The sequence below is a fragment of the Cyanistes caeruleus genome, chromosome 6 (assembly GCF_971803275.1).
Source record: "Cyanistes caeruleus chromosome 6, bCyaCae1.hap1.1, whole genome shotgun sequence".
NCBI classification, from domain to species: domain Eukaryota; kingdom Metazoa; phylum Chordata; class Aves; order Passeriformes; family Paridae; genus Cyanistes; species Cyanistes caeruleus.
This window is the reverse complement of record NC_141706.1, coordinates 23,579,553-23,594,562: the sequence shown is the minus strand read 5'-3', so window position 1 is coordinate 23,594,562 and position 15,010 is coordinate 23,579,553. Positions and strand designations below refer to the sequence as shown.

At 40.7% G+C, this 15,010-nt stretch overlaps 1 protein-coding gene and 1 long non-coding RNA gene across 17 annotated transcripts in view; both read left to right on the top strand.

Moving 5' to 3' along the window:
• The window catches only part of TSPAN4 (tetraspanin 4), a 415,828-nt gene that overhangs the window by 278,773 nt on the left and 122,045 nt on the right, over positions 1-15,010 (top strand). The window lies entirely within an intron of this gene.
• Positions 10,615-15,010, top strand: part of LOC147652520 (uncharacterized) — a 54,626-nt gene continuing 50,230 nt past the window's right edge. The window contains exons 1-2 of the long non-coding RNA XR_015288716.1: positions 10,615-10,704; positions 13,857-13,950. This is a non-coding gene — a long non-coding RNA (uncharacterized LOC147652520). The remainder of the gene's footprint in view (positions 10,705-13,856; positions 13,951-15,010) is intronic.

Genomic DNA, 15,010 nt, shown 5'->3' with positions numbered 1-15,010 from the left:
GTACAGGAGCTGGAGCCGTCTGCGATGGAAGGTTCCTCATGGCTGCTCTGGAGCGTGTAGTCTCTGCTCCAACCCGCTGCAAGTCCAGGGCCTCCCTCTTTCTTCACTGGGCAGTTTCTAGTGAATTAGTTACAGCAAAACCTGCAGCCGAGCCAGAGATCGGCTCGGCCCGGGCCCGAGAAAAACCTTCCCCAGGCCCCCCCATCTCCCGGCCGGGAGACGGGGCAGGCCCGGCCCCATCCCCGCCCGGCCGCATGGCCTGGGCAGGGACGGGAGGCCTGGAGCTCCGGACCCTCCACAGCCAGGAAACAAAGAGAACCCAGAGAGCTCTGCTTTTACACTTTAAGGTAGGGTTCACAAGTTGATCCCACTTTTCAATGGTCTAAACTGCTGTCAATTCCCAGCAATGACCGATAATTGGTCAGGAGAAAAGACTCCAAGCACTTGCCAGCAACTCCAACTCCCTTAAAGGTAAAGTAACTCCATGACAATGGTTAAAATAGAAGTTCTTATATTAAATCCTTTTTATTAGTTATTTTGTTTAAACTCACTTAGGTTTTTTTAGAATGACTGCATTACTAGCAGTCATTAAGATATTGTTGGAAAAAAACTACAATAAAAAAATTGCTATAATGCTTTGCTTTCTGCATTTCTCTTAGTCTAAGATAATAAAAACTAATGGGTCGGTTATGATTTTTGTGACTCACTAGATCAGCACATTGTAATTTATTTAGAGTTCTGGAAATAGAATGTATTCTGAAAGAAAATCTATTCTCATCTGGAGGAAAAACAGTAATATTTTAGTGATGTGAACTTTAATAACATTTCTCTTAAATTCCCATCTGCAGCTCAAAACTTACAATGCATGTTGAAACATGAAGATACAGCTATGTGAAACTTCAAGTCCTTCCATACTTTTCAGCTTGATGGAATTTACATTTTGCCAAGGCTGATCACAAGCTTGCACTGCAGTTTCTTTAGGGTGATGAGCAAAGGCTCAACTTTCTTGAGGAGTCAAACATTCAGGTCTCTAGCTAGAAAACAATGAGACTTTAAACAGACATCTGAATGCTTTTGTTCTTATTTTGTTAGGTCTAAAGTCCTTTTTAGCTGTTCTTTGAAACCATCAGCTGTGAGAAATTTTTATTGTTAGCAGAGACTCTGCTGTTACCTGTGGTTACCTGTGGTTCCAGGAGCTAGAACTGTAAGAGAAGCACTAAACAGATTGTGGATAATAATCTGAGTTTTTGACAATCTAATTGCAGTTAATAATGCTGCTAAGATGCAAGTCTTACAAAATATTAGGAACAGTGGAATTTGTTGTTTTACACAGATGGTGCTATGCCAACCATACATCATCTTTTCGCTGGAGTGACTTTTTTACATATGACTCTGTTGCTGTTACATTGTTTTCTGCTAGTCAGGTCATCCATACCTAAGAGAGAATCTGAATCTGTATTTCTAGGCTCACTTGCAATTGTTGTTGTTTGGGTGCAGTAACACAATGGGAATGTGAATAAAACATCATGCAGACCCCTGCCTTTTCAAGTTTAGGTGCAATTAGAGTAAGAAAGATTTGCATGTTAGTGCACCAGAGCTTTGACTGAATAGCAGACAGCTATATAATGTTCTGAAAGAATTAAAAAAATCTCACAGGCATAAGCTAACTAGTTTAAATGAGATAAAATGCTGCACTGCAGAGTTATTTCAAATAGGAGGAAATATGAAATACTGAAATGTAATAGCACACCTCCAGAATGTTCTCTTAGAGATTCTTGGCAGGTAATACACTGTATAGAATGCAAATAAATCTGGTTTTAATAGTAATCAATAGATTATTGTGTGGGTGTAGAACAAATTTACTGTTTGGATCACACATGGTAATTCTACACTATGTACCCATTGTTCTTCTTCTGCAAAGTCCCATTTCAGTGAGAAGCCACAAGATCTGCAAATAAATGTGTGTTGAAATCACACCCACCATACAGCTCAACATATGGATGTATTGCAAGCAGTGTTTTTTACCAGTGTCTCCTCGACTGTACCTAATGTTGGAAAATCCTTCTTTTCGAGATGATCCAAATTACTGAACATTAATCCCAGTCCCTGTATGAAAGTAGTGTTGATCTGTGAGCTGCTGTGGAAACACTGTTGTGCCAAGCAGGTCACCAGACAGAGGCTGCGTCCTGTGAGAGGCATCAGGAAGGCCAAGGGGTTGCGCCTGTGCATTTTGACCTGAGTGAACCATGCAGCTGGCAGAGACCTGAACACATTTCCCTGCATTTTCATTTTGTAGGTGAGGTCTTTGGTGAAGGTAGGCAAAGAGCAAGTTTGGCTAGCATTCATATGTATGCAGCTATATGGCTGCTCGGTAAGGATGAAAGAGGAATTAGGTAGAAGATAAATAATTAGATAAAATCCTATATCCAACAAAGCACAGGAAATACATAACAATCAAATATTGAGCCCTAGTTTTAATTTTCTGAATCCCCAGGCCAATTCTTTTTAACCACAAAATAATATTAATGTTACCACAGATAGTTTTTTTACAAGATAGACAATATTAGAAATTACCCCTGTGTAGCACATTGTAGCATGAGTAATAGTGAAGCCTCTAAGACTTTTTTAATGTGTCTTTCAAAGCATAATGGAAGCAAGACTAGCTTTCCAGGAAATTTTATATTCACTGCTGTTACTTCATTTCTTTCTATTCTCATTACTACTGAATTGGGGGAGATCAAGCCTATTCTCTACCGTTTTTTCTTTTTACATTATAAAGCAGCAGTAGCTATAAAATATGTGCACTAGTATGAAAAAACACTTCAATGTCTAAAACAGCCAGCAAGGAATCATAAACTGGAATGCAAGATTTGTATTTCTGAGAAAGCAGCTATTGTAAATTAAGTCAGGTTTATTTATGAGACTTATTAATGTGAAATATAGAATTGGTCAGTGTACTGTGGTTTTCACAGACGGCTACTCTCTTAAGAGACAGGGTAATTATGGTCATAAATATTGTGTGTAATCTTGATGGTTAGAAAGGGGAGGAAAGGTTAGAAAGAAAAGGCTGTGAAAGGATTTTGAGGGGCATGCTGTTGCCAGCAGGGGTTTAACACTCTGTTTGGAAACCTGATTAGAAGTATGAATGCAAAAAAAATCTGCATCACTAGCAATTCATTATTACAGACTTCTTCTTACTAAGTATTTGGGGAAGAAAATGACGTTTGAAATGGGTCTGCCTCAAATGAAGACAAGGTAAAAATGATGTTGTTCTTCAGAGGTTCCCAGTGGAGATAGGCAGAGCCCTTGTGGGGGTCGCCCAGCAGGAGCCTGAGGCACGCTGTAGGCTCCTTGAGGGGCTACAGCAAGTGCTGGCTGAGGCTGGGGACCCTGCAAATGTCACACAGCTTTTAGAGAAGCAGACAGGTTTGGTCAGACCTGGCTGAAGGCAGTAAGGAGAAGTAGTGAGCCCCTAATCCAGTACCTTCAGTTTTGGTCCTGCTGCTGCACCTGCTCTAAACAGGCCACTCTCAATCTGTGTGCAAAACATGGAGAGAAGCTTTTGCAATAACTCCATCACATGCTGTAGATACCTTTCAGAACAAAGCTGCTCCACCTTCACACAAGGCATTTTGGTGGGCATGGGGCACAGGAGGGCACGATGGCCCTGCCCAGCCCCCTGTTGCAGTGGGAGCACCGCAAACCACCTTTGCTGTGCTTAATAAATGTCATACTCGAGAAACAGGTAAGAATGATGCTTGGCAGGAGTTTCTGTCTGTGGTTGCATATGTATATTTGTATCCCTGAGCTGTGACCTTTCCATGATCTCCAGGTACGGGAGATGGCTGTTTCATTCAGGTGTTGCCTCAGGTACCTGTCAGCAATCAGTGTTGCTGTTGCAGCATCAAAAGTGCTCATTGCTGAAAGCCTCCCTTGGTGGCTGTCATGTTGTTTACCTCTACTGCCTGCTACACAACAGCAGCAGAGATATTTTCAGGAGATGCATTTTTCCAAGTGTTTGTCAGAAAAGACCATATACTGGGGAGGAGTGGGGGCTAAAAATACATCAGAATAAAGCTATGCAGGAGAAAGGGCATTGTAAAATAGAAATCTTTCTGTGAGAAAGTAGTGACATAGGAGGTGATGTAAGTCTGACTTTAAAAGAAAAACAAAGAAAGGGAAATTGTTGCAGCCCTCAAAGTTCCCTACAGTAGTGCTGCCTCTTCCAGAGGGAGGTTGATTTTTCCCTTGTTCTGCTGGTGGAATGGCTTTAGTATAGTTGGACCATGATGATGTGATGGTCCCCATGTGCTTTATCCTTGCATTAGTGCTGCTTTTGGATGGGCATTTATTTGGCAGTAAGTAAGTGCTCCTTGTAGTATGACTTATTTAAACAGCATGTTACTAAAAACCTACCAAACAACCCTCAGGGGATAACAGAGACTTGCTGCTGCTTTAGATCAGGATCTGGTTAGAACTGGTAACCTGTAGGTGAGTAGGTCCTGTGTTATCAGCCTTTTTCATTCCTTTTTCCTGGCTTTTCAAAAGAGCAGGGAGAATAAGACCACTGTGGGCTCTTGCTGACTACCTCCAGTTTTAGTTTGTTGCTTCCCCAGTCTTCTCATGACCCCTGTGATACCATTTCGTGTTAGATGTTTTCTCTCAAAAGGAACATTGGTTAGTGTGGCACAGATTGGTTGTGATGCATGAGGAAATGGAGATGGGGGAGCAGTTCTTCTTCTTGAGGTGCTTCCTGAACAGAGGCTGTCAGCAGAATCACACAGTGAGGAACCTGCCACAAAGGCATTAAAATTCCAAAGAGGAAACTTCTCCAGTAAGAAGAAAAATCCTCCCTAACCTGTGTGACAGGTTGTTAACGGCACTGTCCCCCGATGATGCAAATGTGTACAGAAGTGCAAACCGTAGCACAATAAATACTTCAGGGTGTAACCTGATTAACAGCTGGGATCAAGCTGAGCTTCCTCACGTAGGTTAGTATTGCAAAGGGCTGTTTGACTTAAGAGAGTGCAACAGTGGCTGACTCAGCATGCTGACATGGGGTGGGTGGGATGCAGAAATAAGGACGACTGAAGCTCACACCTGATAGATGGTGGAAGAAAGCTGGGTTAGTGGTTGTGGTTCTCATGATGGGGTTATCTTGTTGGCTTTTTGCTCTGGCAGTTATAGATATTAGCAAGGGAATTCTTGGAAAGAGGGGATGGGTAGCAAATGCAAGACCTGATTCATTAGCCTAAGCTTGCTTTGTGTTCTCCCAAATACACAAAACAATGGCAAAATGTGTTCAGCTTGCAAAGTTTGCCTATATGTTACACAGGCAGCTTATCCATATGGAACTGAATGGGCCTGGAGTGCCCCTGTGATGGATTTTGTAGAATGAACTATGAGGCCATCAGTTATCTCTGATCCTTTTCACCTCCCTTTTCTGTACCTACCAAGGGGAGATTAAAATGCCACATCACCTCCAAAGCCACCCAGGATAGTAATTACAAGGTGAGGCGTGATTTCATGAGGATTGAAAGCTTTATAGAACATGGGACTAAACACTGCAAATCTGGAAGTTAAATGAGCATCTAAATAGCAGCTGCCCAAGTTTTACTGAAGGCACTCACATTTCAGAAAAATGAGACTTCTGTAATGAAAAAAAATTATAGGAGAAGGGCAAATTACTCTCCTTACACACCACTTAGTTTTACCTTTGAAATTAGAGGAGGGAATTAGCTGTGATTATAGCCAGGCAAAATTTGAAGTTTCCATCACAGTGGGAATGCCTGCATTTCAATATTTGAGTTTGTTCCAGGTTGGTACTAAAATGTGAAATAGGACACTTTAACATAGTGGCAATTCCAAAACTCTCCATTTGATTTTTCTTTAATTAAAATGAAATGCTTTAATACTTTCCAGGTTGAAAATACTTAATTTCTATTATTGTTTGGCTCTGCAGTTTTTCATTTTGAGCCTGTTTAGTATTTCAGCTACATACCAGATGAGGACTGTAGTTAAGACGCATGATGTGTTTTCCATTCTCCCTTTTGGGTTGGCCTGCTTTTCTGGACTGCATCTCCAGGGATTATTCAAAATTATGCAGTTTCTATAGTATATCATACAGATCCCTCAGAGGAAGATCTGCATTGCATTATAGGAAATGTAATCTTCTGAGCCATTCAGTTTATGTTAGAAAATGTGGGCCCATACCTCAATTCACAAAAATCAACATGCTTTTAGAAAAATGTAGTTTAGTAATTTCTTAATGCAAATTCAAGGAAACATTTTTTGTTAGATCCAACTAAAAACTGCAAACACCTTTTGGAGTAAGGAACTCTGAGGTATTTTATCTGGAATTTCCTTTGATGGTGGTAGTAATAATAATTAATGGTTTTCAGTGGGAAATACTGGGTTTAGGAAGTTGCATATTTAATTAGCAAGCTCTAGTATTCCTAAAATTTGTATTTCTAGAAGTTTTGTTCTGACAGGGTGAATAAATCCAGAGGTTTTCCCTCTGCTGATGGCTGTACAAATATACCAATCAGACTCTATGAAATTTTACCATAGAGATTCTGTAGGTGCTATCAATTTGCCATTGCATTCCAAGATGTACAGGTCACTAAGACTCCATAATGGTTTGGTTTACAACTGTCAGACTAAGGAATAAAAAATCTAAACTAACCTGCTGACAGAGTGCAGGGAGTGGTAACCTGCACTGGTCAAGGTTTTAAAGTAATGAGTGCCCATGAGATTGGTTAGGGAGAAGTGTGGAGAAAACAGCTGCCATCTGATTAGGTGTCTGGTATTATCCAGTTCATATTAGCTTTGTTAAGAAGCTTATCTTAGGTATTATATTATCTTAGTGTAGTCAATCCAATGAATGTATAATTGGAAGCATTTGGGGATGTCTTTAAATTTTTTTTCACTTATTTTCTTTGTACTTTTTTAGTTCTTTTGTGTTCCCTGTGAGTTGTCTTTAAACAAGGCACTGGCTGACAGACACAGGGGATGGTGGATAAAATAATCCTAACAGCTTTTCAGAGTGGCATAAGTAATTGGGATGAGGTTTCCCTTAACTAACTGCAGTCCAGTATTCTTTGTTTCAAGTTGTCTTTGAGTGTTGTGCTGACACCAGTTTTCAGATGAGATGAAAGTGGGCTTTAATTTGAAATGAAATGTGGTTGTTGCTGCCTGTGTTGGCAGATTTCCTTCTCATTCAGTTTTTTCTGTCTTCTAAAAGCATAAGTCTGAGGAATTTCTTTCCATCACCATTATGTCGCAGATATGCTTCTATGTGGTAACTGTTTCTGAAGGTTGTCCAAGGTCACTGCTCCCACAAGACAAACAGAAACCTACTGCTTCCCTCTCTGTGTTTTGGGAAGGATGAGGGATGCTTTGCAAGCTTCCTTATGTTAGGATAATAATAGGAAACAATAGTCTGTTAATGCAGACTTTGCCGTATTGAATTAGCTCATTGCCTCCTGTGGCGTATTAGCACATCGCCTGCAACAGCCATTTAGCTGGATCAAGGTGACCCACAGCTCGTTGCAGTAATTTATCTAATCAACTGTGCAGTAATTTACTTAAGGTTGAAAAGGCAGAGGAGTTACTTCATGACCTTTGTATCTGTCAGTTCATACTCTAAAGTGTGATTTTTTTTCCCTACCTGTTTTATGTGAAGTTGCATAACGATAACAATGGGTCCTTTTTAAAATTCATTCCCTGCACCCGTTTTAGCAAATTCTAGCAATTTTGTATTCCATGAACTCCCTCTGTATTGCCTTAAGAAGCCTGCCTTTGTATTGATTTTTAATTCACTGCCCTTTAGCTTTATTGATGAACCTAAATATTTCAAAATATAGAAACGCAGATTGTACCATCCAAGCATACATAAACCTTATGGCAGTGCCTGAGAGCACTCTTGTGTCAAATTCATTCAGACACTATAAACAAGTGTAACTGTGGTGACTACAAAGGCTGGGCCTGGCAATTGCATTAAAGTCATCCTCATGCATGGAAATGTTCTGAATAAAACCCATATTTAACTATTTCTTCACTCTCAAATTAGCAAAGTAATAATTTTCCAGACTTCATTAGGTTCCTAGATGCCACCACTCATGCAAGTGTCATTAATCAGCTCCCTGGGCAAATTTTGAAGATCAGTTTATTAAAATAAGCGCAGTTCGTGGACAGAATAAAGAGTTGGTGTGATGATGAAACATAAACTAGAAATACAGATACAAAGGCAATTTTTTCTACTTAATGAAGTAGCCCTACTTCATAGCTTACACTTACCAAAATCTATAGTCTCTGCACATCTCAAATTGCATCTGGCAGGGGTCACGTGGGCACCCCCATCAGAGAAATCCAACACCATCCAATGCTGATGGTGCCTTCCACAAGGGCTCAGTGGCCACAGCTCCTGCCCAGGCTGCTGAAATTCAGTTCTCTTCCAAATCTCAAGGGCTTTGGGTGTCCCAGTCCCTGTGCAGTGGTGTCCTATGTTTAATGAGAAAGGACTGTTGGAAACTCACTTTTAGGGTGCTAGTGTGCCGGTTGCTTCATGGCAGCTTCAAAACTCTTGATTTCAAATAATTTTTCAGCTGCACTTAATATTTCTCATTGTTAAGGTTGCATCCTTTTTCCTTGGTGTCTAGTCCCATTGTGAGGTGGGTGGGTGTATTGGTGAGTAGGTGAGCAACTCAGCAAGTGCCTAAGAGCCAGTTTGCCCTATGACTGTGTGTGAGGTAACAGATCCACCAGGTGTGCATGCTTGGAAAAATGAATTCCTCACAGTGCAGAGGACTAACACTGTATGTTTATCTGTTCTCTCCTCCCAAGTATATAATCCTGGTAATGAGACAAAACAGTCTACACATAGTCCCTTGCAAGAAGTTATGGGTACTGTCCCAGTACACTGCACTGTCTGAGAAAAGAACTGGCTGCTGGCAGTAGTTTATCTTGTAAGGGGTCACATGCACTCACTGGAGAGAGCAGAGCAAAACTGCATGGATTCAGAGATCTAGTGTTCCCTCAGAAGTACAGCTCTTAAAAGTTGTTGTTTAGAGTTCTTCAAAAGCACGGAGATACTCTTTCTGGAGCAGATCTGCCAGGCCAGGTCCTCTATTGCCTGGCAGACAGGATATAAGTGAGGTTTTGCCCCTTTAATCAATTCAGGATAATAAAAATGATAGGCTAGTCTAGACAGAAACAGAAGTTAGCCAGTGAAGAGTAATCACTGACCAAGCTTTTATAAAGCCATTCTACTTAATCAGAATTTTTTAAGAGTGTTTTTGGGTCTCTTTAATCTCTCCTTACTCCTCTGTCCAAAGGGGAATGGCTGTGGACCTGTGTGTAAATACAGATGATGGGGCACTTAAAAACAAGTGGTGGGAGAGGAGAGAGTGTACATCTTGGTTCTGTATTGCTGAGGAAGGCTGAGTCACTTGAGGCTTGGGAAGTGCTGTGTTAAACCCAACTCCTGGCTTTTCATTACCTTTGTGCCCTCCAATGTGTTCATATTAAGTGAAAATGGGAAACAAAGTTGGTAAGTAAAAGAATGCCTTTGTTACAAAGCGTGCCTCCTCTTCTGGCTGTATTTCCCACAACCTTTCCATTCAAGTGTTTCATTAACATGGAAGCTTTTGCTTTATAATTATAAGAGGGTGCAGACAGCTGCCATAACCACAAAGAACTGTGCCTGGGCACTTGTGCTGTGTGTCTATTTCTGAGTTGCTCAGAGGCACCAGGCGGTGTCTGACATTGATGTAGTGTGGTGCATCCCCTAACACCTTCATTTTCACTTCAGACACGCTCCCACTCTCCCATTATGGCTGGCTCCAGCAGTTCTTGTTATGATCAGCATTAGCACCTCATTTCCTCCTGGCCTCTCCACCTCCCTTCAAGGCTCCATAAAATCCATCTCATGTCTGGTTCCTGACAGATATTTCTGGGCACCTTGAGGCACTCTCTTGTGAGAGGAAAGTGAGGCTCAGGTGTGTCTGCCTCTGTAAACCAGCTAAGGGCAGCATTAGCTCCATTTCAAACCTGTGAATGTGGTATCCCTCTGTTCCTCCGTCCAATCCTCTGTCGTCTTCAGTCATTTCTTCCTTTTCTATTATTGCTGATGGTTTTTACCTTGCTCATGGAGCCTCTTAGGAGGTTTCTCCTTTATGCAGTCAGCAGGTGGCTCACTCTTTGCTGCAGAACTTTCTAGCACTTTTCTTGCACATTTATCTCAGATTATTCCTTTCCTGCTGTTCGAAAAACCTCTGTATTATTACTGTAATTACTTATTTTTATGGTGTTAGTGCCTGGAGATGTGCAGATAGTGTCAAATCAGGCTACAAATGTTAGCAAATGTGGGCTTGTAGAGTAGGTGTTTATTTCTACCCAAACAGGTTTGCAAGCTGATATATATTAAGAGTCATTTTATAATATCTCAGCCTATGAAGTTGCTTTTTACTTAGGATGTGCTTCCTTCTGCTCATTCTAAGGCCCATTAGGAATAATAAGGGTCATATATTTATGGCCTTAGTTATTCTCTCCAACATTATACAAGTGTAGATAGCAAGTAACATTCTTATCAGTGGCTTTATCCTCTTGTGTCAGATGCTGTTGACAGAGTGAGTTTTTGGCTGAAACAGGACAGCATTCCTGGTCCAGGGATGGGACACATATGAAAGCAAAGAGGAAGGAATGGTAAGGGAGCCTATGCCCTGTTATTTTAATGACGCAGTTCCTCCATATGGGAGAGGAGGCAATGAATAGGCAAAGGAATAGAGAGAAGGAAGCAAGCAGGCTGCCATGAGAGATTAAGTAATACAAGAAAATGATGGCTGGACTTCTGCTTCTCCTGTCAGCATTTTGACTTCACTGCTGTTCAGGGCAGTGACAGCTCATCCGCTGCCCAGCACGTGCTCCTGGCTAATGCTGCAGAGACCTCAGCTGTTTTGGGGAAAGTGCATTATTCCATTATTCTTAGGGGGCAGGAAAGACTCCTCCAGCCACTGGTGAGAGGGACAGTTGCTGTCACAGATACCTGTCTTTACTGAGCTCTGACACGAGGAAAAGGAAGTCTTTTCGTAACTCGGCTTCTTTCTGTTTGAGAGTACAGTAAACTCTTCAAATGCCATTAACTGTTTTGGTGCGAATTGGGTTGTTATCTATTTTGATGAACTGTTTTAGCAAGCAGATTTATGTTTTGTGTTTCCAGTTCCAGAGAAAGAAGAGGAATAATCTTTTTACAAAATGGTGGGCCTGTGTTAAATATTTGAATAAGTTGCTGTGTACAGGTATCCTCTGGAATTCATACTGGGAGAAGGTTGAGGGGGTTCTGTGATTCTAAATTGGATCTGAAAATTTGTAAATACTGATTAAAGTATGAAAAGACTGACTGGCTTTCATCCATAATCTGGATCACTCAAACTGAGAAACCTCCAGCAGCCAATTTAGAATAGTAAATCAAAGCATGTTTGGAGATTTGAAATTTGCTATTGTCTGCTGTTAGGTATGTCTGGTCAAAAGTAAAATATATCCATGTTCAAGAGACATAGTTTAGTGTAAAGTAAGAAAATTTCCACCCTTCAGTTATCCTAGTATTTTAGCTACCTTGCATGGGAGACAATGTGGCTCTCTTGCATGGTGCTGTTTTAGACCCAGCCTTGTCAATGCATGAAAATGAAAAGTATGCAGCTCTTACAGCATATCAATAGCATTTGGACACTTGGTTCTTTTCATCCACCTTGGAAATCCCTGCCGATTGCAAAGGCATTTTTTCGAGTCTTCACACTATGCTGTGAAGGGTGTGAATTAACACTCCTTTGTGGATTCTGGTTGGTAGTTTTATCTGTAGAGATTCAGATAATTGTGCATTGTGTGAGTTACATTTGCTGTAAACTGAACTTCAGAAGTGGGATAGCTTTCAGGGGAGCAGACTTGGTGCACGCCCTTCTGTGCATGACCTTTTAAAAAGCAGCCAAGCGTCCAACCCACCCTCCTAGTGCCACACATGAATTATGAAGAATATATTTTTCAATTCTTTAATGCTGAAAACTCATTTATCTTCTCTGTCCTTAATCAGACCTACAGAAAAAGAGATATAACTTAAGTAATTTACTTTGCAGAATGAGGCACTGGCAATTTACTTGATTAATGATATGTACTAGCTTTTGCTCTGAATTTGAAATCCTACAAAAATCATTTGACCTCTTTTTACAATTAGCTCTATAGTGACAACAGAAGCCAAGCCAAAAAAATGAGTTCAGGGTTTCTGAAAGTGCCAAGGGTTTCAAGGAAGCTTCCTGTTTCTGCCCAAGATAGGTGATGGCTCCTGTTGAGCCAGGCATATTTCTGCTCAGTGGTTGCCTTTCATACTGTGGTTTCTTTTAAGACTGCAGACATTAAAAACCAAAGTTGAGATGTTGTTTGTCTTCATTTGTTAGGTCTGTGACAAAGCAATGCCTGAAAGAGTGGTATTTTATCTGTTACTAAGCTCCTATTTCAGCATGCTGTTTTGTGCCAGAAACTTCATAATCCAATTAATTGAATACAAACAGAGCAAAAGTATTATTTTAAATTAATTAAAAGGACCCTAAAAATAAATGCAAATGCGAAATGCTTCAGGATGTTTGGGCAGAGCAAGGTCTTGCTTGTAGAGGGTTCACAGTCACTGGTTTGGACCAGGAGTTTGGCTGGTGGGCTGAGATGCAGTGCGGGACTGATGGTACCATGTTGTGTTCTGCTGTTTTCCACACTTAAAGAATATGCAGGTCCTGAATTGAAGGAGACTGCTCTAAAAGAAAACAGCTTCTAAAAGAAAATAGTTTATGGAAACTGACACCTTGAAGACAATAAATCTAACTCTGTTTTTCACAGGAAACTTTGTTAGAGCTTTGTGCATCACAGCCAGAGAGGAAGATCTTTAAGGCCCAGTGCTTCTGGCCAGGGGAACAAGTTTTCAGATATTGCTGCTTTTCTCCCTCAAATTCTGACTTATTCGCCTATATTTGCCTTAGGATTACCTCTGATTGTTTCTATCATGCATGTTTCCCCCTTCATGTTTATTAATTTCAGCATCTGGGCTCTAACTTAAGTAGTTCAATTCGTGGGGTTAAATTTCATATTCATTATCCCACATCTAATTGGGGCAGGTCGGGAATTAAGATACTAGAACACTAGTTTTAGAAATTTAGTAGGTTTATTTGTCTTAGAAGGGCTAGAGTATCTTCCAGCTTCAAAATCACTTGAGCCTTGTGCTCTGCCCAATTTTTAAGTATCAGTAAAAATTGCTAAGGAAAGCCCTGTAAAAGTAGTAGTCAATAAGGGAGGAGTTTCAAAACTAGGCAACTACGTATTTCCCAAAACTTCAACTATGACTGAGGTTTGTTGGGTTGGATTTTTTGTGTCACTCATTTTAATGACAAAATGTCCTTTCTATAAAGTAAGGAGAACTAAGTGCTTCCGCTTGGACAATCAGTAGCAAATCACAGATCCCATCAGCAAGCACACAAGAGGCTGCTGTAGCTCAAATCGCGTTTTTTTCACCTTTAATGAGGTAGAAAGTTGTTCAGTTGATATATTGTGTCCTGGCCTTTTCCCAGTAATTGACCTGGACTGCTGGGCCATGCCTTAATAAATCTGTTTTATAAAAGGAGGGAGATATCAGAAAATGAGGAGAGGACCAGTGAGTTTTGTCTAGACTTGTCTTACTGCTCTGGGTTTCCTCATTAGTTATTTCAAGGATTCTTCTGCTCTGGACAAGTTTGCTATCAATGCGTAAAACTGACCCAAGTACAGTTTGATTTGACTTCTGGAATATGGTTTTAATTTTGCCAAAATTGCTTTATGTGCAGGTCAGTAGCTACAGTCTTCTTGAGGATACAGTGAAGATCCTTGTCCTTTCTGATGGCTGCTGTTTATGGCAAAGGACAGCTGTCTGACTGCTCTGTAAGCTGTCTTTATCAGTAGGCGAAGAAAGAGTCACAGGGTGTTTTCCATGCTTGCAGATGTCCAGATTTCAGGTGAAAGGACTCTTTTCAGGGAAGGTGGCGTTTGTCCATACCCCTTTAACCAACTGCCTGATGGGGCTGGCAGTGGACACACTGCTTTACTGCCTTCCTCCCTAAGCTCAGGTGTCTCCACAGTTCCAGCTGTGATCTCAAGCTCCCTGAATATTGGGAGTAAGGCTTCAGTTTCCAAATTTTTCCTGGTTAACATTGCCCATTGGGTGGCATCAAAAAGCAGAATCTTTCCTGTCCTTTAACAGCAAGAAATGTTTCTTCCCAGGAGCCTACCCATTAGTCAACTGCAGGTATATTTCCATAGTAAAAAAAAAAAAACAAAACAAAAACCAAAACCTGCTGTGAAAACCACAGGGTTTGGTGGGATGTTTCAGATGTTAATTCCATTTGAAAATCAAGTCAGCTGTATTTATATATGAGCACAGAGATTAGAAAAGAGTATAACTTAGGCACACTAGGTGTTTTCATGTTTGTAACTGAACCATTTTAATAATTAATATTCCTTTGAATATTATGTGCTCTGTTTGGGAGATCTTTGTTAAAGCATGCTTCTGTGAGCACGAAGGATACATTGGAACATTTAACCCAGCCTCGAACCTGGTTCAAAATAAGCAATGTCTTCATGATGAAATATTAGTCAGTATTTGCACAGATACATTCAAGTGCTGAATTGTGAGTGTATTGCAGGTGTTTGTATGCATATGTGTAACCATAATAGTACTTAAAACTGCTAAGAACTGTCCTTAGAGTGACTGTGAGATACAGTCAAGCCTCTCTACAAGTTAGTGAATTGGTTTTTTAATTATTTTTTTTTCAAGTAATGCATAAAAAGCAATTTCAGAATGTGACATTGTTACTGTTCCACACCTCCTGCTCTTAAAGCTTTCAGCAGCTGCATCTTTCACATTGGCTCTAGGTGTAAAAACTGTAAATGCTCGAGTACATGTGGCTGGCATGTGGCTTAAGTAACTGGGTGTCAGACATCG